At 47.5% G+C, this 25,333-nt stretch overlaps 1 protein-coding gene across 2 annotated transcripts in view; it reads left to right on the forward strand.

The window, feature by feature from the left end:
• Positions 1-302: 302 nt before the first annotated feature.
• Positions 303-25,333, forward strand: part of KANK4 (KN motif and ankyrin repeat domains 4) — a 72,978-nt gene continuing 47,947 nt past the window's right edge. For both annotated transcript variants that reach the window (XM_060626142.3, XM_060626145.3), the window contains exon 1: positions 303-577. The gene's annotated coding sequence lies outside the window, so the exon portion shown is untranslated. The remainder of the gene's footprint in view (positions 578-25,333) is intronic.

Genomic DNA, 25,333 nt, shown 5'->3' on the forward strand with positions numbered 1-25,333 from the left:
AGCTTTACCTTGTGCGATGGTGTCTCCCCATCTGTAAGGACAAAAATGCCCCAACAGTTGGTTACTGTGGTGGCGAAGATTAACTGACATAAATGTACGTGAAAGCACTTTGGAAATCTGCAAAGCGCTATACACAGTTAGGAGGTTTCGGGTCTCTTTGCAAAAAGTTTTTCCTCCAAACTCTGTCCAAGGCTAAGACCCTCCCCTCGGTTTCGCAATGCTGCCCCTTCCCACACACCAAAGCCCGCGCCGCGTCAGGAGTCTTTTTTCTTCCCCTAGCGAAGGCGGGGACTCGGGTGGTGTTGGCAGCCGGCAACGCCGTCCGCGCCTGGCCAGTCCCGCATCGGCCGCGGTGGGTGTGCCCCACTGGGTGTGCGCCCCGGGCCCAGGCCCAGCCCGCCGGCGAGAGGGCGCCCGAGGGTGTGCGCGCCCTGGGCGACCAGAGTGCGCCAGCCCGGGGGTGCGCGCCCCGGACCGGGACTGTGCACCCGGAGGCTGCGTGCGCCCCGAAGCCGGGGTGTGCGCCGGCCCCAGGCACAGCCGGCCGCCTCCCTCCGGACTTCTGCGGCGCGCCAAGGTAAGGCTCTCTGCGACCCCAGCGCGCGCCGCGCGTTGAGTGGGGCGTGCCAGCACCCTGACCCGCGCGACCCGGGTGTTGGCCCCGGCGCTCGGCCACTCTTCTCTGGCTCCGCCGCCCGCCTCGTCCCCTCCCCGCGCCGCGTCCCCGGCTCCCCTTAAGACACAGGCTGCGGCAGCCTGGGCCGACCTGGCGCCCCTGCCTGGGGTCCGCGACAGAGCGGGGAGGGGGCTGCCGGGGCTGCGCGGGCTACCCAAGGGCGGGCGTCGCTCCCCTTCCCGCCCTGACCGGCTCCCCGAGTCCCAGCGCTGGCGAGGGAGGAGACCGGTGGGGAGGGGGAGGCCGCGTTGTCCTTGCGGCTCGGGTGGTGCAGCCCCCGCCCAGAGCTTCCGAGCGGGGCGCTGCGGTCCGGGATGCAGATTGCGGGACTGGGCGCCCTGCCGCCAGCTCCCAGGGCGACCTGGAATCGAGCTCTTAATCTTCTATCTTTCGCAAAAGCCGGCCCCCCAGTGTCTACCCTGGTATCCCTCGGCTCCTGGCTGAACTTTCCGGAGCTCGCGTTGGGCCACGACCTTGGGTGGAGGCAATGGGGCCGCCCCGGGGGAGGAGGGGCGGGTGCACAGGCAGCCTAGGGCGCTTTCGTTCAGCTGTGGGCCACCTGGTGAGATTCCCTCCTTCTCATCGCTCCCTTGAGGTCAAACCTTTGGCCCCAAGTACTTTGTCCCTGTAGAGTCGCCAGTAACTTAGCACGGGAGGTGGAAAGGAGAGCCCAGGGCCGCTAAGCCTGGTCTAAATAAGTGCTTGCTCTGAGCATCTGCTAGGGCTGCAAGAACCAGTGGTTTCAGTTCTCAAGAGATAGGGTGCAGGCTGGGAGGGCTAGGAAGAGGCATCTTCCAGGAAAAGGAAGAGGAGATTCCCCCCTTCCTCAGGATGACCCTCTGAAGCCTGGGCAAAGTCCTGTTGACCATGTCTAGTCAGATGCAGCCAGTGACCAGGTTGAGGCCTGGGGAGAAAGCATCTTGAATTAAACACAGAAGCTGCCTGGGTAAAACCAAATGTGGGTTCCTTTCGAACCTTTCAAGACATGATGCAGAAGAACACAGAGCTACACATGGAATCACAGCAGATTCCACTCTGATACTGCCTTTTCATCCCAATCCTCCTGCCCATGTCCAAAACTCCTCCTCACTGGACCATAAGGTGAGTTCTGGGGGATGTTTAAAGGACACTGAGAATGGGGGATGGCTCAGGGTCCATTTGGTCAACAAGTACTTGCTCTGTGCCAGGCACGAGGCAAAGTAGCGGAACACAGAAATGAAGAAAACCGGCACTGTCTGGCCTTATGAAGCTTGCAGTCCAGTGGCCAAGACCGACATGAATCAAATCACTCAAGTACAGAGTTACAAACAGTGCTGACTTCTTTGAAAGGAAAGGATTAGATACTGTGATTCTGTGATAGGTATAGTAGTTGCTCAGTCAAAGGCTCACAGGAGTTAATTAGTTGAAGAGGATGGAAGCACAGCATGTGGGAAGGCCCTGAGGCCAGTAGCAGAGACCATTAGAAGGACTGAAAGACTGTTTACCAAGTGATGACCAGGGACCCATAATATGGACATGCCCTTACTTTAGCATCCCATTGCCTGGGCCAATCATTAATTTTCTTTCTCAGCCGTAATAACAGGCAGCTGGAATCCCCCAGGCTGGGAGGACAGAGGGATAAACTGTCAGGCGGGTGCCAGGCCCGTCCTCACGCACGCACTTACTACCAGCACCTTGGTCAGACAGCCCATGTCCACCCAGAGCGCCAAGGGGCAATAGTTCTTTCCTCCAGCTGTTCGCTGTTGCCCACTGTGCTCACAACTTAACCAAGGCCCCTGCCCAACATTTAGGAAGATTCATGTTGGAAGCGGTGGCTCATCCTGAGACTTTTAAAGCTAGAGTGAACTCACTGTCTACAATCCTAAGATTCTTTAGGATGGCTTACATGGCATTTCCTAATCTGGACCCTTCTGCCTTCCCTGCCCCATTTCTGGTTCTACCACTCCCCCATCTCCCCACCACTGCACACCCCCCCCCCCCCCCCCCCCGCCATGAGCACCCTCTAGGTTTTACTCACAATTACACTTCAGACAGTTCCTGGAACACACATCGTCTTTGCACATGCTGTGTTTTGTCTAAAATAGTGTTCCTACATGTTCAGCCAGTGAGTGCACGGCCAGCTTTCAACTTCAACATTAATTTTTTTAAAAATGTTTCTACGTATTTTTGAGAGAGAGACAGAGAGACAGAGTGGGAACAGGGGAGGGGCAGAGAGAGAGGGAGACACAGAATCCGAAGCAGGCTCCGGGCTCCGAGCTGTCAGCACAGAGCCAGACGTGGCACTAGAACTCATGCATCACGAGATCAGGACCTGAGCCAAAGTCTGACACTAAACTACTGAGCCACCCAGGCAGGCGCCCCTCAACTTCAACATTAAATGTAAGGTTTCCACCACCACCAGCACCGCCAGTGCCGTCACAGAAGGCCTTTCCTGATCAGGTCAGTGCTGCCCCGTCTGTCTTTTTGAAGCTCCCTGGACATGCTTCCGTCACAGAGAGTATAAACTGCACTGATCATCAGAAAAGGAGGACTCTTCTGTCATATTTGTGTTTCAAGTCTAGCACATTGAAGGTGTTCAGTAAATGCTTATTGGATAAAAATGGTCCAGGCTAGTATTTCTTAACTTTCTTTTTAGGGAGGGGAGGGAGGGTTACATATTATATCTTGGAGATTCTGATGAAAATTATGGATACTATACTCGCCTCCAAATGCCTGTAACCTAAAACATCTTATATACAATATCACATGATTCACAGCCCTCCCGTCTCCCACTGACCCCATTTCCAGAACTTTGGACAGGAAGCAGAGGCCCAGGGAGGTGCAGTGACTGCCTAAGCACCTACAGCTGGGTAACAGCATGCCATCCCCCTTCAGTGTCCCACCCCTGCACCTCCTCCCAACCCCCAGCTCTTGACTCCCCAGCCAGGGCTCCCTCCGGCTCTGTCTGCTTCTCTTAGCCAAATAGCCTCCTTTCATCCCTGGCACCTTGTGAAGGCCACTATTTATGGCTGGAAGATGGATATTTTGGTTTTGCTTCAGTTCAGTAGCAGCCTAAGGTGTGACAGGGAGAAAAATCTTATTATGGGCAGAGTTGACAATTAGGAAGATAGATGGGCCATCTCCCTGGCCTGTTTGCTGCCCCTTGCCTGCAATGTTATTACATCTGTTTTAGCTGGAGGAGGGTCACGTGTGCTTCACAGTTATCTTCCGGGCCCTGGACTGAGTTGTGTGGGCCAGGTTTGGAAACCCTCTGGATGGGATCATTGAGATCTGGGACCTAGCTCTTGGTCTTGTCAAAGGCTTCTTCCCTATAGAGAAGGCTTGGGAATGGATGAAGAGAATGGGGTTCTTGCTTCCTGCCCTTGGAGCTCTTGCCGGCCTGCTTCCTGCTTTCTGCAACAAAACATCTATTTCAGGTTATTGGGCCAATCAGTACCTTCTTATCTGTGGATCAGGATTTTCACTCATTCAGTAATTCACTCACTCATCAAAACTGCACTGAGTCTCTGCTTTGTATTAGGCACTGTGCTGATTCCAGTTTATGAGGAAGGATCACAGAGTGTGAGCCAATGATAGAAGGCTCTGCTCTGTCGGGGGCAAGGAAGGGATAACTCATTCTAACTCAACCCAAACTTTAGGAGGTGTGGTAGGGAGAACAGTTAGGACTTCTTAATGCTGAGAATGTACCTTTTTTTTTTTTTTTAGGTTTATTTATTTATTTTGAGAGAGAGGGAGAGAGACAGAGAATGGAGGAGGGGCAGAGGGAGAGGGGGACAGAAGATCTGAAGCAGGCTCTGCATTGACAGCAGAGAGCCCGATTCGGGGCTGGAACTCACGAACGTGAGATCATCATTGAGCGGAAGTCGGACACTTAACCACCCAGGCAACCCTGTGCTCACTTCTAAAACTCTGGTCTCCTGCAAGTATGTCATCTCTGAGGACTGAATTTTCTTAACTGTAAAATGGGTGTGCTAGCAATCTTGTCTTGCTTATCTCTGGGCAGTCATGCAGATAGTTCTCACATCTCAGATGGCAGATCCACTCACTGCTTCACAGGAAACAGGAGCACTTACACTATAATAATGGGCTGTCTGTGTGTCAAGCTCTGGCACATGTAATTCAGTAATCCTCAAGACAGTTGTAGTCATAACCCCAGATGTACAGATGAGGAAAATGAGGCTCAGAGAGGTTAAATGACTTGCCCAGGGCATGGAACTAATCAATGATAAGACTGAGATTGACAGATCTGTCTCTGCATATCAGATGGCCAACCACTTTGTGCTGCTCTGTATCCGTTTGTGGAAAGAGGCGTGGGCTTGAAGGCTAGGGCATGCTGGGATCGGAGCCTACATCTGTTGCCAACCAACTGTGTGATCTACAGCTAGATCCCTAACCTCTCTGTGCCTAGGAATGTTAATCTCCCAGACCCAGAGTTTAGACTAAGAGGCTTCTAATAGGCCTTCTGTGAACAGTTTCCAGTCTATATGGATAATATTTCAAAGTAGGATTAAAGGAAAGAAGAGGCCCTCCCACTAAAAATAGGCCTGTCGCAGTTTCTAGGATAAAATAAATACTGCCTCAAGATTTCAAGTAGATGGTTAATGTGATATGCAGGCAGTTATAGATTGGTGGTGTCTGAGAAGCTGGCTGAATGTTCCTTCTCCAAGGGAAAGAAGTATATTTTCAAAAGGAATGTCTCACTGTCTTGCCCAAGCCCTGGGGCCTGGGGCCTGGGCCCTGCCCCTCACATAGCTTTCTGGGGACACAGGCATTGTGGGAGAAAATCTGAATTCTCATCTGCCCTCCCCCTCCATTATTTTTCTCTCAAAGTAAATAAAACTTACTGGCTGGATATATATCTATCTTTCATGTGGCTGTGGCTTTGCCCCCTTTGCGTGGAAGTAGCCTTTGTTGTCTCCTTTGGTATGTATTTCTAATTTGTTGCTCTGACGTTAAGTGACAAGGGGGCAGAGAAATATGGCACTGGGGACAATATGCTCCACGCAAAAAGAGCAGCCTTTGGTGCAGATTCCCCTCCGCAGCCTGGTTTTTGCCCAGCAGCCAGAGATGCCAACTCTCAGTGAAACTGATTTTGGTTTTCATAGCAGGGTACCAGGCGGCTGGGCTGTGTGTTTCCAGGTGCTGTGCTCATCTCCATTCCTCACCACTCCACCCCCTTTGGCCCTGGTAATGCAGCCATCCTACTCTTGGGGAAGGGTTTAGAAGACAGGAATGTCAGCTTGGGTGAAAACAACCTAATATGGTCAGGGTCTATATTATTAGGCACCATACTGAGTGTGTGGGGAGGTGGGGTCATTTTATCAGTAATGTTTAAGTTTTATTTTTTTTAATGTTTTATTTTTGAGGGAGACAGAGCACAAGCAGAGGAGGGGCAGAGAGAGAGAGGGGAACAGAGGACCTGAAGGGGGCTCTGTGCTGACAGCAGACAGCGAGATGCGGGGCTCAAACCCACAAACTGAGAGATCATGACCTGAGCTAAAGTCAGATGCTTAACCGACTGAGCCACCCAGGCGCCCTCCCCCTCCCCCTTTTTTTTAATGTTCAGTAATATTTAAGTTTTTTAAGAGATTGGTTTTGTGTATCATTTGTGTGATTTTATTTATTTCTTTTTTTAAGTTTATTTATTTATTTTGAGAGACAGAGTGCATGTGCAAGTGGGGGAGGGACAGAGAGAGAGAGGGAGACACAGAATCTGAAGCAGGCTCCAGGCTCTGAGCTGTCAGCACAGAGCCCAATGTGGGGCTCAAACTTATGAACCTTGAGATCGAAGTTGGACACTTAACTGACTGAGCCACCCAGATGCCCCTCATTTATGGGATTTTAAATAAATAAGTAATGAAGGCTATCACCCCTCTTCTCCTCCTCCTTAAAAAAAAAAAAAAAAAAAAAGGAGGAGGGTCAGAGAAGGGAAATGGCTTCACCACATGCTGGCCCTGTGAGCCTGAGCAAATGAGTCGTGTTTACTGAACTTGAACTTTCTCATCTTTAAAATGCTGTTGTTCATACTGGCTCTTCTTTTTTTTTTTTTTTTTTTAATTTTTTTTAACGTTTATTTATTTTTGAGACAGAGAGAACAGAGTATGAACGGGGGAGGGGCAGAGAGAGGGAGACACAGAATCGGAAGCAGGCTCCAGGCTCTGAGCTGTCAGCACAGAGCCCGACGCGGGGCTCAAACTCACGGACCGCGAGATCGTGACCTGAGACGAAGTGGCCGCTTAACCGACTGAGCCACCCAGGCGCCCCCATACTGGCTCTTCTGATACAGAAAACAGAGATTCCCTAAAGCTGATTCGAATGAAGAGGAAGGGAGCTGTCAAATGCAGCACTGATATTTAAGAACAGTCTTGAATGGGAGCCAGGCACCCTCGAGGCTGGGTGGAGGAGGTTCTGAGTTGGAGGCTATTCCACCAGTATAGCTGGTGCCATGGGCTCCACTCAGCACCTGCCCACCCCACCCTCAGCCTACTATCAGAGGGACCTCTCCTTTGTCACTCAGTACAAGTTCCAGGGAGGATCCTGTTGTCTGAGCTCAGTTCTCAGAACACTGAGGCTCTCTTCCTGGGCCATGTCTTGGCTGGTCCCTGGCCAGCCTGGGCACGGGTTGCTATGGAGGCAGGCATCCTCTCTGGGCCAATCAGATGGCCCAGTCCTCCCAATCAGAGGAGACTCATGTGTACAGAATGTGACCTTTTGGGGCAGGAAGGCCTGTGGGTGGAGATTCCTGGAGAAAGAGGTGAGGGTGAGCTGGAAGTCTAGGATATGCCCCATACAAAGACTCACGGAGATCTAAGGACCTAACATTGTTAACTTGGGATTAACGGCCCCAAGGAGCTCATGTGTAGAATTCAGTTTGTAAACGTGGTTGGGAGAAAAAAGATAACATCTTTATTTGGCATTTTCTTTGATTATGTGGGTTGTAGGCAACAAACCATAGTGTATTTGCAGTACCTGGGAAGTTGTCACTGATAGAAATCACCAATCTTTTCTATTTAAAAAAAATTTTTCTTTAGTGTTTTATTTTTGAGAGAGAGAGAGACAGACTGTGAGTGGGGGAGGGGCAGAGAGAGGGAGACACAGAACGGAAGCAGGCTCCAGGCTCTGGGCGGTCAGTACAGGGCCTGATTCAGGGCTCAAACCCATGAACCGTGAGATCACGACCTGAGCTGAAGTCGGCCACTTAACTGACTGAGCCACCCAGGCGCCCCTAGAAATCACCAGTCTTTTCATATCACATTTGAACTGCTGCAGATAACTATTATTTATGCCTGTTGCAGCTTTGAAATTACAGCCGTTATTACACCCAGTGTTAAAGCTTGTTATTTAATGCATTAATAAAGAACGTATGTTACTATATTACATTCATTTTTTAATTTAAGAAACATTTTTCTAACGTTTATTTATTATTGAGAGGCAGAGAGAGACAAAGTATGAGCATGGGAGGGCAGAGAGAGGGAGACACAGAATCCAAGCAAGCTCCAGGCTCTGAGCTGTCAGCACAGAGCCCAACGCAGGGCTCGAACTCACAAACCGGGAGATGGTGACCTGAGCCGAAGTCGGACGCTCAACCGACTGAGCCACCCAGGCACCCCTTTTTAAAAAATTTTTTTTTAATGTTTATTTATTATTGAGAAACAGAGAGACACAGAGCATGAGCATGGGACGGGCAGAGAGAGAGGGTCATTTTTTAATTTTAATAATTATATGTCAATATAATTGAGTTTCTTTGTAGTCAAGCTATACATTTTATTTTCAATATTTGAAAATGTTCTGAGAAAGGGTCCATTGTCTTCATCAGTCTGCTAAAGGGGTGCAAAAAGACTCTCTGACAGGAAGTCAGTAAACTTTAGTTCCCAATTTCCCACACTCCCTAACCATAATCTTTCATATACCCATCTATCTCTGTGTAATTAGTGCCAGGCATTCTTGGGCAGTAGTAAATTTCATTTACTAGTTTGGCATATTTGCAAGAGCACATAATTTGCAGTTTGGGTAGAAGGTTTTGATGTATATCCAGAGGTTAATTTATAAATTGCAGGCACACATGGGCAACTGGTTAGATGATTCCTATCAGCCCACAAACCCACCAGCTCATATGTTGATTGCTTGGTCCATCCCATACAAACAAGTCCATTGACACAGTCACAGAATGGACCGTTGTATTCTTGAGAGGTTAAGGAGCTTATAGGCTAATTGATGAATCACTTGATCAAATGCAAGCTAGAGTCCTTAGGAAGGAGAAGGAGCACTGGGGGAAGAGGCTTTGAAGTGGGTTCTGCAAGGGAGGGAATGCAAAGGAAGCAGACAGGAGGAAGGAGGGAGTTAGGATGTGGGGGGGACTGGCCAGATGTCGATTTTGAGGAGGAAGCATGGAGAGAGGGGGGCCCACTGGAGTATATTAGAATACTGGTTGGTTTTTTGCTATCTTTTATTGAATGTTTAATATGTGCCTGACCCATGCCAAGCCCCTTAAATATAGTTCTCCAGTCTTTACCAACTACCCAATAAGGTGTGACTATTATTATTCCCATTGTATTGAGTGAGAAAACTGAAGCTCTAAGAGGTTAAATACATGCTCTAGGTCACAGAGGGATTAAGCGGTGGAGCCAGGAGCTCAGCCCAGATTTGGCTAATTTCAGAACCCAGTGCTCTTAAAAACCACTATATACAACCACAGAAGAGTCTGTTTGGAAAAACTATGGCTGCCATTTTGTTTCAGTAAGAAAGTGCTTACTGCCCTTCCTTGTCTTTCCCATTGTATTCTCCAGCCTTTTGCCTGTTCTCACACCTCCTCCCTTTCCCTCTTTACCCTTGCTCCTCTCACAGACACACATGCTACATCAGTGAGGATAAAAATAGAGAGCAAAAGCTGTGAGGTCAAGCAGAACCGGGTTCTAACACTGGCTCTGACACCTGGCTAATACCATGCCGAGCCTCAGTTTCTATCTGTGAAAAGGAGGTAATGATGCCTTCTTCATAAATTGGCATGAGCCCTCTAGTGCTTCAGTACCATTTTGGATAGTTGTTTCCATTTGGGTGACTCCAACCTCTACACTGGGTGATGGTCCCTGTCTCCTTGCCACATGGGCTTCTCTGGGAGGGCTTCCTTGAACCCCTCAAACCTGGCCTATGGGCAGCAGGCATCACTACTTATAGCTGTCAGCTCTGGCCTGTGGGGAGAATTCAGGAGTGGTACTTGTGAGGCTGTCCCCTCTAGCTAGAAGCTCCCTCTCCCCATCCCTTGGGCCTCATCTGGTCTGGCCTGGAGAACCCTGATAAAAGCAAATGAACAGTATCCTTCGATCCCCTTTTCAGGACCAATCTTGGCACTTGTTCTAGGTCCCATCACCTAGAGCTTGTCTCTGGGAAACCTCCCTGGTTACCTACACCACCCCTCTCGTCTTACAGATGAGGACCAGCAAGGGCAGGTGTCAAGCCCTGGTGGCACAGGGAGTGACCTGGGGTGAGAACCCAGGCCTCCTGCAGTAGCTCCCTGCCCGGCCCTCACACTAACACTGAGAGTGTCTCTTCCACGTTGTTAAGCAGGCTACTATTTTTGGGTGAGGGGACATCCGTGGAGCACCTGAAATGACCTTCTGCTTTTTCTTCCTTGCCCCACACTTGTACCTGCCTCGGGGCTGGCCTTCTCTGACCTAATCTTCTCTCTCATTCTATCCCCAAGTCCTTGGCCTTGCCAGCTGCTGAATGGAGCCCCGTGTTAGCCAGGCCCGTGGGTGGCCGCCTTCGGGTGATGCCTGGTGTTGCCAAAAGGCTCCTGCCCTGAGAATTCTGCCCACTGGCAGGGCTGAGGCCTGAAATTCCTGGCATTGGAGTCATTCCTTTGATTACTTTGTCTTCTCTAAAGAGCTATTGTTAAAATGCTAGCATGTTACCCTGAAGGGGTGAGCCTGTTAACTCACCACTGTGGCCTAGTCTGGAAGACTGGAATGGCCTGGGCCTTTGTTAACTCATACCACCTCCCTGTCCCTCAGTTTCTTATCTGTAAAATGGGGATAACAAGAAATTGCATTGTAGGGTTACCCCAAGAATGAAATGAGATAGTGCACTTAAAGCACTGGGCACATGATAAGTACTCAATAAAATTAGCTTTTTTTTTTTTTCCTTCTTTCATTCTAAGGCAGTAGATTATTTTTTTAAAAAAACTTTTTGAACGTTTTTATTTATTTCTGAGAGAGAGACAGAAACCGAGACAGACCGCGAGTGGGGGAGGGGCAGAGAGCAAGGGAGACGCAGAATCCGAAGCAGGCTCCAGGCTCTGAGCTGTCAGCACAGAGCCGGACACGGGGCCTGAACCCATGAACCATGAGATCATGAACTGAGCCGAAGTCGGATGCTCAACCGAATGAGCCACCCAGGCACCCCTAAGGCAGTAGATTATTTGGTCAGTTCTCTGGTTTAAGTCCTGGTTCTTATCAGTTTTTGGGTTTTTTGTTGTTGTTGTTGTTTAAGTAATGTGGTCTCTTTTTAAGGTTTTTTTTTTTTCTTCCCTAATTATAAAATGGCTTTGAACTTTATCTTCTTGTCTTTATTATTTTTTTTTAATTTTTTTTTTAACGTTTATTTATTTTTGAGACAGAGAGAGACAGAGCATGAACAGGGGAGGGGCAGAGAGAGAGGGAGACACAGAATCTGAAACAGGCTCCAGGCTCTAAGCGGTCAGCACAGAGCCCGACGCGGGGCTCGAACTCACAGACTGTGAGATCATGACCTGAGCCGAAGTCAGACACTCAACCGACCAAGCCACCCAGGCGCCCCTATCTTCTTGTCTTTAAAATGGGGTAAAAGATCCTGTCTTACTGGTTCATTGAGAATTTACTGAGCTAAAGTACCTGCGGATGCCAGGCCTGCCAGGTCTACTCAGTGAGAGCCTGGTATTCTGTAATCCTAGAGGCAGGGATCGGAAGCACCTGGGGGTTGGGGGGAGGTTCTGGGTGGGTCATTAAGTGAGATGGGAGACAAAGAGGGAGGAGAAGGGGGAGCAAAGGGGACCCTGCTCCTCCACCCCAGCTGCTTGAATGTGGAGTCTAGGTCTCAGGGGAGCTGGGAATGCTATCCTGGCTCTGGAACAGGATGGATCCTGTGACCTTTCCCCAGATCTTTGGACTTCTAGGCTTGTACTCGGAGGTTCCGAATTCCCTGGAGGAATGGCGTCCTTGGCCTCCCTCCCGGCTTGACTTTGGTGGAATGGTGGTGAGGAGACCAGAGTTTTCCTTAACCCCCTGATCTCACGGTGGCTGTCAGTAGATGCTGTAAACTGCTCCTTTGAGAGGGCAGTTAGGCTTTTGAAAACGTCAACCCAGGCTAGAGTCTCTGCAGTTTCTCCTGAAACCAAGATGGTTCTCTTTGGCCTGGGTCAGGGAGAGGGTGTAGGAGCAAGAACATCCTGGCCTAGCCTCCTGGCCTGTGAACGAGGAGGGGCTGTGTTGAGTGGCAGTGTCACAGGAGTTTTCTAGCAATCCACAGAGCAGAAAGCCTCACTTCCAGGGTTCTCTGAAGGAAGATACTCCTCTCTCCCTTGTCTACCCTGGGCAGTGAGGATTGTAGTCTGTCCTTCTCCCTGCACTGGCCCGCTGTGAGCTTCTCCAGTGTGCTTTCCTGCCAGCCTCTGGGGAAGGCTGATCCCCAACATCATCTGTCATAACGGAAGTTATCCTTCCAAAGCAGAGACTCACTGATACAGAAAATCACTTTCCCTGAGGCTGGAAGCCAGGAGCAAAGAACAGAGGTGAATGCTGATTCCTGGGACCTTGACACCAAGCAGCAAGCTGCCACCTGCCGGCCCCACTCGTGGGGACGGAGTATGAAGGGTGTATAACTCAAGCCTTCCCATGTATCTGCTTTTGGGCTGCAAAGGAGCCAGCATCAATTCCAGCCCAGAAGTGGGGCTCGGAACCATGCGCTTTATTATATCTAACATTTGTTGATTACCTGTGGGCTATTACTATCCCTTATTCCCTCCATCCCTTTTTCTTCCCTCTCTCCCTCCCTCATTCCTTCCCTCTCTTCCTGCCATCCAAAAAATACTTACTGATCACTTATCCTGGACCAGGCACTCTGCTAGGAAGGGAGCTTATAGTCCCAACAGAAGAAACAAAGAATCAGAGAGCTAATTATGTTTGATGAGTGCTCTGACAGATGTTCTTACAGGGTGCTATGGGAGCACAGAAGTGTGGGGAGCAGGGGGACCAGTCCAGACTGGTGTGTGGAGAAGGGAAGATGCTGGTAGGTAAAACTGTCTTGGTTGAGTAGGAGTTACTAGACGGAGAAGGAAGGAGGAGGAGGATTCTGGATAGCAGGAACAGACAGAGGTGTAGAAGATGGGCAGGGAGACAGTATATATGGGAAGCTCAGGGTGATCACTTAGTCACTGAGTTTTGGTTTTCTGTCCTGTAAAATGAGGATAATAGTACCAAGGTCATAGCTGGCACACACACAAAAACATCCTTCCTTTTTACCAATTTATGATCTACCAGAAAGACTTAAACATGCAGAAATAATGGCAACGAGAGGCAGAATGTGAGAAGTGCCAAAATCAATGGAAATGCAGTGGAAGGGAAGTAGCTTTTGGAAGAAAGCCTTAGACGATGGACAATGTTAACTGAGATTAATATTTAGGATTAGGAAGAGCTGGTACCATTTAGGCAGATCCTTGAAGGATGGAAAAGACACTGGTAGAGAACTCAGGAAAGGGCATCTAAAAGGTTGGTGCGTTGCGAACCCAGGCACAGAGGTGCTTGGGCACAGGGTGAGGTTGTGAGGGGCAGAGGAGCTGGGGACGAGCCTGGAAAGGTGGGCCGAGGTCACATCAATGCCCAACTAGTGGGTACATGGGCAGCACTGGGCCTGCACGTGGGTTTTATTTGACCTCCATAGTGTTTACAAAAAGAAAGAAGATTTATATAAACATTTAAAAAGCAGATTTTACATAAATCCACATTCCAGCTTCTTTTGGAAAAAGGCAGGACTGGCGACACCAGCCGTGAGTTAATCCCCACATAGCAGCCCCCCTCCCCCAGAAGGTCAGTGGTGGACATTCAGATATCATGGCTGCCCGCAGTGGCAGATTGATAACCCACCAGCCAACTAGCTTGCCTGGTACCTCTGCCATTCAACTCAGTCTCAAATTCATTCAGCATGTTCAGAGAGCTCCTGCTGAAGTGCTAATTAATTACATGGGAAGAGAAAGAAAATTCTAAACCCTTAACTTTGTATTCCTTCATCATATGAGGGAATGAATTCTGCTCGGGAAAACTTTAATAATGGAGTAATGGTTAGGTGGGGGCAATGGGAAGCCTAATGCATGATAGCTTGGGAAGGAAACTCTCAGAAGTGAAAGATGGGAGCAGACACTTGAAAAGATGGCGATGTTGGGGCCCTGCGGTGAGTCATTTTGACCACTTCACTCAGCCATGAAGACTGGTGTCTTTGCTGGAAGGACCAAACACCTGTCTTTGGCAAGTATTTATTGCATTGTAAGACATTACTACCTTACTTTATTAAAGTTTTAAGCTTAAAAAAAAATTGGACTCTTGAAGGACAAGGTGAAATTTGTGTGTTTTTTAATTGATAAACTAATGGAAAAGAAAATTTTCCCATTTTATTTATTTAAATTAAATTAAATTTATTTTATTTTATTTTTTTCTTATTTATTTTTGAGACAGAGAGAGACAGAGCATGACCAGGGGAGGGGCAGAGAGAGAGGGAGACACAGAATCTGAAGCAGGCTCCAGGCTTTGAGCTGTAAGCACAGAGCCCAACACAGGGCTCGAACTCACAGACCGTGAGATCATGACCTGAGCTGAAGTTGGACGCTTAACCGACTGAGCCACCCAGGTGCCCCTTATTTTTTATTTTTTAAAATTTTCATCCAAGTTTGTTAGCATATAGTGCAACAATGATTTCAGGAGTAGATTCCTTAGTGCCCCTTACCCATTTATCCCATCCCCCTTCCCACAACCCCTCCCGTAACCCTCCGTTTGTTCTCCATATTTATGAGTCTCTTCTGTTTTGTCCCCCTCCCTGTTTTTATATTCTTTTTGTTTCCCTTCCCTTATGTTCCTCTGTTTTGTCTCTTAAAGTCCTTATATGAGTGAAGTCATATGATTTTTGTCTTTCTCTCATTTCACTTAGCATAATACCCTCCAGTTCCATTCATGTAGTTACAAATGGCAGGATTTCATTCTTTTTGATTGCTGAGTGATATATATATATATATATATATATATATATATATATATATATATATATATATATATCTCACATCTTCTTTATCCATTCATCCATCGATGGACATTTGGGCTCTTTCTATACTTCAGCTATTGTTGATAGTGCTGCTATAAACATGGGGGTACATGTGTCCCTTCAAAACAGCACACCTGTATCCTGTGGATAAATGACTAGTAGTGCAATTGCTGGGTTGTAGGGTAGTTCTATTTTTAGTTTTTTGAGGAACCTTCATACTGTTTTCCAGAGTGGCTGCACCAACTTGCATTGCCACCAACAATGCAAAAGAGATCCTCTTTCTCTGCATCTTCACCAACATCTGTTGTTGCCTGAATTGTTTAGCCATTCTGACAGGTGTAAGGTTGTATCTCATTGTGGTTGTGATTTGTATTTTCCTGATGATGAGTGATGTGGAGCATTTTTTCATGTGTTGGTTGGCCATCTGGATATCTTCTCTGGAGAAGTGTCTATTCATGTCTTTTGCCCATTTCTTCACTGGATTATTTGTTTTTTGGGTGTTGAGTTTGATAAGCTCTTTATAGATTTTGGATACTAACCCTTTATCTGATATGTCATTTGCAAATATCTTCTCCCATTCTCTTGGTTACCTTTTAGTTTTGCTGATTGTTACCTTTGCTGTGCAGAAGCTTTTAATTTTGATGAGGTCCCAGTAGTTCATTTTTGCTTTTGTTTCTCTTGCCTCTGGAGATGTGTTGAGTAAGAAGTTGCTGCAGCCAAGATCAAAGAAGTTTTTGCCTGCTTTCTTCTCAAGGATTTTGGTGGCTTCCTGTCTTACACTGATGTCTTTCATCCATTTTGAGTTTATTTTTGTGTATGGTGTAAGAAAGTGGTCCAGGTTCATTCTTCTGCATGTCGCTGACCAGTTTTCCCTTTCCCATTTAAAAAATAATCTTTAGAGTGTGGGTGTGTGTGTGTGAGTGGGTGGTCTTTTGCAATTTGAAAGTTTCAATAAACCCTATTGGAAAAATTTTTTATTAAAAATTATTTAAAAAACCATGCCAATGAGTGGCAAACATCTAAAATAATATAGAAACACATGAAAGGGAAAACTCTGAATTGATAAGAATTGGTGGTTGGGGTTTATGGGACAGTTTGGAGTGTATTGTTTTAGACTTGGCACTACACCTATATGAGTTATAACTATATCCTTATTAGATGTAGGTATAAATTCATATATATATAATCTGGATAGAAACCTTTTTTTTAAGTTTATTTATTTATTTTGAGAGAAAGCTTGAGCTTGAGTTGGGGACGGGGAGAAAGAGGAGGAGAGAAAATCCCATACAGGCTCCACATTGTCAGCATGGAGCTTGATATGGGGCTCGAACTCACAAACTGTGAGATCAAGACCTGAGCAGAAATCCAGAGTTGGATGCTTAACCGACTGAGCCTCCCAGGCACCCCTATTTATTTATTTATTTTGAGAGAAAGCATGTGTGAGGGAGGGGCAGAGAGATAATCCCAAGCAGGCTCCACACTGTGAAGACAGAGCCTGACACAGGGCTCGAACTCACTCAACGTGAGATCATGACCCGAGGTGAAACCCAGAGTTGGAGGCTTAACTGACTGAGCCACCTGGGTGCCTCTAGATAGAAACTTTTTTATTAAAACAAATTTCTTTTGGGGCGCCTGGGTGGCGCAGTCGGTTAAGCGTCCGACTTCAGCCAGGTCACGATCTCGCGGTCCGTGAGTTCGAGCCCCGCGTCAGGCTCTGGGCTGATGGCTCAGAGCCTGGAGCCTATTTCCGATTCTGTGTCTCCCTCTCTCTCTGCCCCTCCCCCGTTCATGCTCTGTCTCTCTCTGTCCCAAAAATAAATAAACAACGTTGGGAAAAAATTTAAAAAAAAAAAAACAAAAAAAAAAAAACAAAAACAAAAACAAATTTCTTTTAATGTTTATTTTTGAGACACATACACACACACACACACACACACACACACACACACACACACACGTGAATGGGGGAAGAGCAGAAACAGAGGGAGACACAGAATCTGGAGCAGGCTCCAGGCTCTGAGCTGTCAGCACAGAGCCCGACACGGGGCTTGAACCCGTGAACTGCAAGATCATGACCTGAGCTGGTTGGACACTCAACCAACTGAGCCACCCAGGCACCCTGATGACACTTCTTTAAAAGTTTTTTTTGAGAGAGTGAAAGTGAGTGCACATGCACAGGCGCGAGAGCAGGTGAGGGGCAGAGAGAGAGGGAGAGAGAGAATCCCAAGCAGCTTCCCTCCTGCTGTCAGTGCAGAGCCTGACTCGGGGCTCAATCTCTGGAACCATAATCAAGAGTTGGACGCTTAACTGACTGAGCCACTCAGGCACCCCTGGATAGGATTTTTTTTTAATAAAAATGAGGTTTTACATACTATTCTGCTGTTTTTCTCCTAATACTCTATCTTGAATATTGAAGGTCATTACATCACTTCTATGCATATGTAAAGAGAGTCTGTGATGAGCCTCTGTTTACTCCTCTATAAAATGGGGATAACAATTCCTTTCTTCAAAGGTTAAGATGAGAGTTAAATACAATGCAAATGTGCTTGGCACAGCTTATTGGATACTGGGTGATAGAGCCCACTACACCACTGAGAAAAAGCAAACCCTGCTTACATCTTGCATTCTTTGGATGGAATTGGGGGAAGGGGAGTGTGAATTACAACTTTTCACAGTGGATTTTTATTTATTTATTTTTAATGCTTTTATTTATTTTTGAGAGAGAGGGAGAGGGAGAGGGGCAGAGAGGGGGACAGAGGATCTGAAGCAGGTTCTGCGCTCATGGTGCAGAGCCCAATGTGGGGCTCAAACCCATGAACCATGAGATCATGACCTGAGGCGAAGTAGGACATTTAACCAACTGAGCCACCCAGGCGCCCCTTCACAATGGATTTTAAAAATCCTTTTTTCAGTGCTGAGTAACATTAAAATCTCAAGCTGATGCATTCAGGTTTTGATTAGGACTTTTTCTCTGGACTTACTTTTATTTATTCAGCTGCGGGAAAATTCCCGAAGCCAGGTATGTGGATAGGAAGGTATGTCTGATAGGAAGGCTGTGACCTGTGCTTGCCCTTCATGGGGGTGCCTCTTGCCAGAGGGGAAAGTCAGCCCTTCTCAGTACAAGGGGAGATTCAAACCTCCTCTTTGAACACATCCCCTTCCTGCTACCTACTTGTCTTTTTTCATGTCTCTCCTTCCCCTTCCAGCTCTGGACTATACCCATGCCATGTCCTCCCTTCCTTCCTACAGTCTCCCCTTAACACCTCTTACTTGTGTAAACCCCAACCCTGGATTAAACTTTACTGTCCCCTTTCTCTGATCTTGCCTTGCAACTGATGGATTCATTTTAAATCCATGCCCTTTAACCTCTGCGGCTGCTTGGCCTCCTTCATGTTTATCTCCGTTGTGTCTCATCCAGTCTCCCCACTGACTGCTGTAAACCTCGTCTGCTGTCCTCTGGCCTCCAATCCATTCGTAGGCTCTCCCTCCTAGCACTCGATCTGTTTCCTGCCTTCCTGGGAAGGCGGAGGTCCTGTGGCTTGAACTCTCCCTGCCCCCCACCTCATGATTTCTCCCCATCTTTGCTGTCCTCTCCCTTGCCAGAGCGCAGCCTTAACAACCTTCCCTTCCCGCCTCCAGAAACACTCTCCTTCAAACTGGCTGTGGACTCTGGAGCCAGAACTTCTGGCTTCGAATCTCAGCTCCTCCTACAGCTAACTTGGGAGAGTTACTTAGCCTCTCTGGGCCCACTTTCTTCATTGCACAATATGACTAATAAAATCGCCTCACTGCTATGGTTGCGGGGAAGGTGGCATTTACCTCTGCTGCCTGTGTTAGCAGTGCCTGGATACGCATCGGTTTTTATGCCCCTTCTCTTCCTTGCATCTCTGTCCATCCGTCACCTTGGCTTCTCCCCCTTGGCCTGTAGGCATGCTCACCTTCCTGCGAGCTCACCTTACGCCTCCTATGAGCTGCTGTCCGTTTCTCTCCGGGATTCCACTGAAGCATCAAAGCCCCACCTGCTGCTTCTACCATCTTGACAACCCTTGGCATCTTCCCTCACTCCTCTGAAACTGAGCCCGAGCTCACTGGTTTCCTCAAGATTTACCCACTTTGGGTTTCTGGGCCACACACCACCCTGGTTTTTCTTCCTCGTCGGCTTCCCAAATGTGACTTTCTTCAGGAGTTTCCCTTACACTCCTCCTCTGCTAGCTCTTGCTTCCCACCCCCAGTACCCACATGAATCCGCACCTTCAATCTTTGGGTCTCTCCCCTGTTCTGGGCCCACCTTTTCCACTATCTGCTGGGCCACACTCTCCGGGTGAACCCCTCTCTGTGGGTGGACCCCTAGTCAGGCACTCGGCATGCCCAAGGATGAACACCCGTTCCCTTATTCCCAAATCTTTTTTCCCTCCTGATCTTTCTAACTCACTGGTTGTCCCTACCACTCTAGTTACCCAGGTTTGAAAGGCTGGGCAGCTGACCCCTCCCTCTCCTTCCTGATCCAGTGCTTGAACGGAGTAAGTGTCCAGCAAACAAAGGGTGAATAACCAATGGATCCCACAGGTTGCCAAGTCCTGCTGTTTTCTTTCCTTCTTTCTCTCTCACTCAATCCCTTTCAACTCCTACTGCAGCCACTGTGATAGACATTTTATATACTTCACCCCAGTGAATCTGCATAACCTGGTAAGGAGGAAATTGTATTTTTCCTGTTTTACACGTGTGTGGACACCATGGCTGGGGGGTTTAGGGAACTTGCCAAACACAAAACGGGTTAAGTGGCAGAGCTGGGATTTGAACTCGGACCCACCTTCCTCCAAGTCCACACTCTAATCTTCATGCTGTTCTCTAACAGTTCTAGTATCAGGCTATGCTGTAAGCACTGAGTAAGCACTGAAGCTGAATACTATGCATGTACATGAACACATTTCTCTTGTGCCTATATCGGTTGTGTGTTGGTGTTCTATTTGCCCTACCGCTACCCAAACTCATCGCTGGTGGATTTCAGAGTCTGTTCTTGACCCTTGGTATTCACTCCTGAAAGGCTTAACTGAGCCCAAGTCCCTGCTGTGAAACGCAAGGGCCCAGAAGTAGGACTGTGAACGTATTTTCAGGTAGGGCATGTGTTTCCCTCCCTCTGGGTCTCAGTCTCCTCATCTGTACAATGAGAGAGTTGAACCAGTTAATTACAAAGCCTGTCTGACTCTTAGGCTCCGTGAAGCAGCTTCACAGTTCTGCCTACCGGGGCCTACTGTGTGCTCAGCACATGAGAGGTATTGCTGGGCAATGCACACAGACCATAAGAGGCATTGCCCTGCCTGTCAAGGAGATGACAGAGTTATTATGGGAGACAAAGCAAACATTCAGGAAACTGCCAACAATGTAAGACATTATGTAATTATGCCTCCAATCTCAGATTATATACATTTGTGATGGTTCAATAAAGGAGAAGAAAAGCTTTTGCTCTCTTAAAAGAAAAAAATGCATAAAACGAGCAGTTAGTGAAAAGCATTACGTCTGGCCAGACCTCTTGTCAGAACTGCTATATTCTTCCCTCTCGAAATCATTTGTTCGTTCTATAAATACTTATTGTCCACTAACGGCCAGGCTCTGGGAACACTACCCCCAGCCACTACACCTCCTCCGCCTCACTCACTGCAGTCGGAGTTCTATCCAACACCCAGCTTTCATCTGGTTCCTGCCCTGCTGTAGAACCTTTGCTGGTTTCCTACTCTCTACGGAATAACTGAGCTGACCTCCAGCCTCGCCCTTCCCATCCTCTGCCCCCGCCATGCAATCTGGGCCTGGTTTGCTGGCCATTCCCCAAGCCCATCAAACATACTTTCATGTCTGAGTTAGAAAGCTGCTTCCTCCGTCTGCCCGGCGAGCTTTTATTCATCCTTCAAAGCCCAGCTCAAATGCCATGGCTGCAATGCTCTTGCGGTCCTTCGTAATGCCTTCGCCCGCCTCTGTGACACTGTATGGCCTTGTTTAGGTCTCTGCCTTTATTTTTTTTTTTAATTTCTTTAATGTTTATTTATTTTTGAGAGACAGAGAGAGACAAAGCATGAGCGGGAGAGGGGCAGAGACAGAGGGAGGCACAGAATCCGAAGCAGGCTCCAGGCTCTGAGCTGTCAGCACGGAGCCCCACACGGGGCTCGAACTCACAAACTACGAGACCATGACCTGAGCCAAAGTCAGACGCTTAGCCGACTGAGCCACCCAGGTGCTGCACTCTGCCTCCCATTTTGGAATGTGAGTTCCTTAAGGGATCTTTATTCCCTGTCTTATTCACTTGTGAATCCCCAGAACCTAGCCCTGTGCCTGAACAATGATTTCTCATTATTGGCTGACTGAACACCATCTGTAGAGGCTGATCTTTGAACAGGAAAGGCTCCCCTTGCTTCCCTCAAGCTGCTGGGCTCTTTCATTTCATGCCTTGGGGCCCCGAGAAGGTGACAGGATGATTGAGAAAGCATCACTGTCTCTTGTCTCCACACAGTAGTGGGGAGACTCAGCCAAAAGGGCCTCACTTTGGCCCTGGAGGGGGGATTTTAGAAACAGCGGTAGAAACCACACGTGGCAGAGGGCTGTGGTGAAGGAGGCATTTGTGTTGGGCTTGGCAGGCAGGGGGGTTCTGTGCTCCAGAGCACAAGTGGGTAAGTATGCTGGGCAGGCTCCGTGCTGCACACACCCGCTGAGGGGCTGGGCCCCAAATGCCTTCTGGTCTGGGAAGAAAAGGAGGCATTGTGTGGTCTGGCTGGGCTCCAAGGGAAATATTCCTGTTGTTCTTCTATTTTAAACTGCTCTCTTTTTAAAGAAGGAAAGTCCAGAAGTGAACATTTCTCTCCCACTCCAACACATCCTGCCCACCAATTTCAAATCAGTTGCTGCTTTGAAAATATTAATGAATCTGTTACTCCATCGGTTCATTCATTCAATTACTGTATCTTTAAGGAGCACTGCTATGGGTCAGTCTGTACGAGGCACCAGGGAGCCAATCCTTGTCCTTCTAATTAATTAATTAATTAATTAATTAATTAATTTTTATTTGGAGAGAGAACATGAGCAGGGGGGAGGGGCAAAGGCAGAGGGGGAGAGGGGGAGAGAGAGAGAGAGAGAGAGAGAGAAAGAGAGAGAGAATCTTAAGCAGGCTCTATGCTCAGTGCAGAGCCCAGCTCAGGGCTTGATCCCACAACTCTAGATCATGACCTGAGCCGAAATCAAGAGTCGGATGGTCAACAGAATGAGCTACTGAGGCATCCCTTCTCATCCCTTTTAGATTCTATTCCTGATTGCTATGTGTCCATATCCTTGTGGAACACGGCCCCACTCCTTCTGTCAAGGCCTGATGTCCCTCTGCTGGTTGGCATTCCAACTTCAAGGACTCCATTTGCCCGTGCCTGTTCTCTGCCTCTGCAACCGGACCTGTATTGTACCTCCTTGCCGAGACCTAAGTTACAGCCTGCCACCCTTCCCTTGACTCAGCCCTTGCAGACAAGTGTGGACAGAGCCATGCCTCAGTCTGGGCGGTTAGAAACTTAGGCAGGAAGACCCACATTCAACCCTAGCTCTACCATTCACTTTCTTTGTGACTTGGACCGAGTTACTAAGCTATCTGGGCTTTGGCTTCCCAGTCTGCAAACCAGAACAAATAATACCTGACGTTGTACACAGATACACAGAGTCTTTGGGAGAAGGAAAAGACAGTAGGGTACCACTTGACACACTGCCTACAATACCATAGGTAACTCTCGATAAATAATAACAAAGAACAATTATTGAGCACTTACTAGTTGCTTCCTTCCCTCAGAAATAACAGCAACCACAGCTTCTGTTTGAGTGTTTTCTACATGCCAAGTGCTCTGTTAGGTATAGGCATGTTGCCATCTGAACAGCCTTATAAAGTAGATGGTACTATTTTATACCCTTTCAAAGCTCAAGGAAAGTGGCTCAAAGAGGTACAGTGACATGGCCAAGGTCACAAAGCTTTATAAGCATGGGAGCTGGGAATCATGCCAAGGTCTGTTGGACTCCCCCACTCCCATCCCTTCTCAACCACAGACACCCATCATGTGCCTGGCCTCTTGGTTCTGGAACCAGCCTCATCAGCATCTCCTGAGAAGCTGTTGGAAATGCAGATTCTCAGGCCCCACCCCACACCTACTGAATCAGCATCTGCATTGGACGAGATCTGCAGGAGGTGTATATGCACAATACAGTTTGAGATGCACTGAACTATAGTTCACAAAGTGTTTTTTAAAATAGGTTAGGTCAGGACTTCTCAACTCTAGCACACATAAAAATCACCTGGAGGGCTTGCTAAAACAGAGATTCCTGCCCCAGCGATTCTGATTTTGTATCTACTGTTTGTTCCATTCCTATTTATTATTTTTACTTCAGGGGTCCCTCTGAGTAGGTATAGTGGATTTGAGTGGGATCCTGACAAACTCCTGGCTCAGGCCTTAGTGCCAGATGGCTCGTGATTTATAGCTGCTGGAGCCGTTAGGGGAAATCTGGGCTGGACTGGGTCCTCAGTCACCGATGGTAGCATCCCCCTACTTTGGGGGAAACTGGCCCACTGGCAGGGAGGTGCATCTCTCCCCCAAGTTATACCAGGCAGGACCCATGGATTTCTGCATCAGCCACTGCAGTGCCCCACCCCCCCTCCCTTCACCATGCCTAGGTGAAGAACAGAGAAGCAAATTTAATTTGTAACTTAAAACCCTTGTATCTGGCCTGACAATATGTGTTTCTAATATAAATTTTGACAGAAGGCTAGATCTGCAAAGAGCATTTGCTCTGAAACTTGTATTGGTGTAACTTGACCATTGCTATCTGGTTAAAAAGCAATTAAACACCTCAAGACTCTTCAGAACTTTCAAAGATTATTTGAAGAGTAAGTGTGTTGTATTGATTAAATAATTTTAAGTTAATTAGAAAGTCACTGCATTTCCCAGCTTATTCCTTTGCAAACAAATTTATCTTATTTATAGACCTACTGCATGCCAAATAATGTTGTTTATATTTTCATAATCATGTGATACTTAAGGAGCATGGCTGGTGATGCAATTTAATGCTAAGATTCTTTCACTTGACTAAATCTTTCTATCTGGTTCCTTCCTTTTGTATTTAAGCACGACTGGCAACTTGTTTCGTAGATAGTCACAGAAATAGAGTCTTAAAGCCAGAGAACACTGTGATCCAGAGCTTGGTCAGACACACTTCAATCTGAGTTCCAGGGCTGCCATTTACTAGCTTTGTGCCCTGAACCCATCATCTGTGAAAAGGATATAAGAGCACCTATGTCGTATGGTCAATGTGAAATTAAATAAGTGATCATTTGTACAATATCAGATAATATCTGACTAATAACAGTTATTATTTATAATAATAACAGTATAATTATTCATGATAATGACGATGCCTCAGTTTTCTAATCTGTAAAATGGGTGTGACAGGGACTAAAACATATAAACGTGTGAGTATTCAAAACTTCTTTGCCTGTGGAGACTTCAAGTAATTCCCTTCTAAGAAAATTTCTGGCATAGTTTTCTTGGCTTTTGCCCCAATTATACAGATTGGGGTCACCCAGTGATGAGAAAGCACTGGACAAATGGAGCCAATATTGGGATTCCTGGTGATGAGGGGAGAGAGAGACTGGCAGAGGATGGGTAAGTAGAGCCCAGAGGTGAGGGAGGTGAATGAGCTGATGAGCCAGGTGGAAGAGTTCAGGTATGAGATGATGGGAAACAGAGCACCTGGCTGCTGGAGCAGTTGCTTTGCTGGAAGTAGATAATGAGAATAGGAGAGACAGGAAAGGAAAATTTTAAGACTTTGTCTTGTGCTAAGAATGCACTTCCCCTTTGGTGTTTTCTCTAGAGACTGCAGTGAAGGTTTGGACTGCCTCCAATTCATTTTTTCCTGCTTAACTGTTGTTTCATTGAACACAACCATTGAGCTGAGGCTGAGCCATGAGGTGGCCATCTTTACCGGGTTTATGGGGGAGTCATGACAGTGCTGTTCCAGGGCTGAGTGTGGACAAGTAGAGGACTCATTCAGAGGAAGTGCTTAATAGGTGTTGGTGACTGTTCTGTCATTAAGCATCATACTTTTCCTGTAGCCAGAGGCTGCAAGCAAAGGTCACCAATAGGATTTAGCACCTGCTCTCTGGCACTCTTCACCACAATAATGCCATTATCCCATGTTTAAACTGGGGACCACCAGCCACATCGTTTTTAAAGAAACCATTCATTTGATAGCCTCCAATACCACACTGCAGACCACTGCCTTCGGCATGAGGTTTATAAAGGAAAGCACTCGATCAGCAGTCTAGAAAATAGAATCTGACCTTCACCCTGCTGTGTGGTGTGGACA

This window comes from Panthera onca, chromosome C1 (genome assembly GCF_046562875.1).
Source record: "Panthera onca isolate mPanOnc1 chromosome C1, mPanOnc1 haplotype 2, whole genome shotgun sequence".
NCBI lineage: Eukaryota > Metazoa > Chordata > Mammalia > Carnivora > Felidae > Panthera > Panthera onca.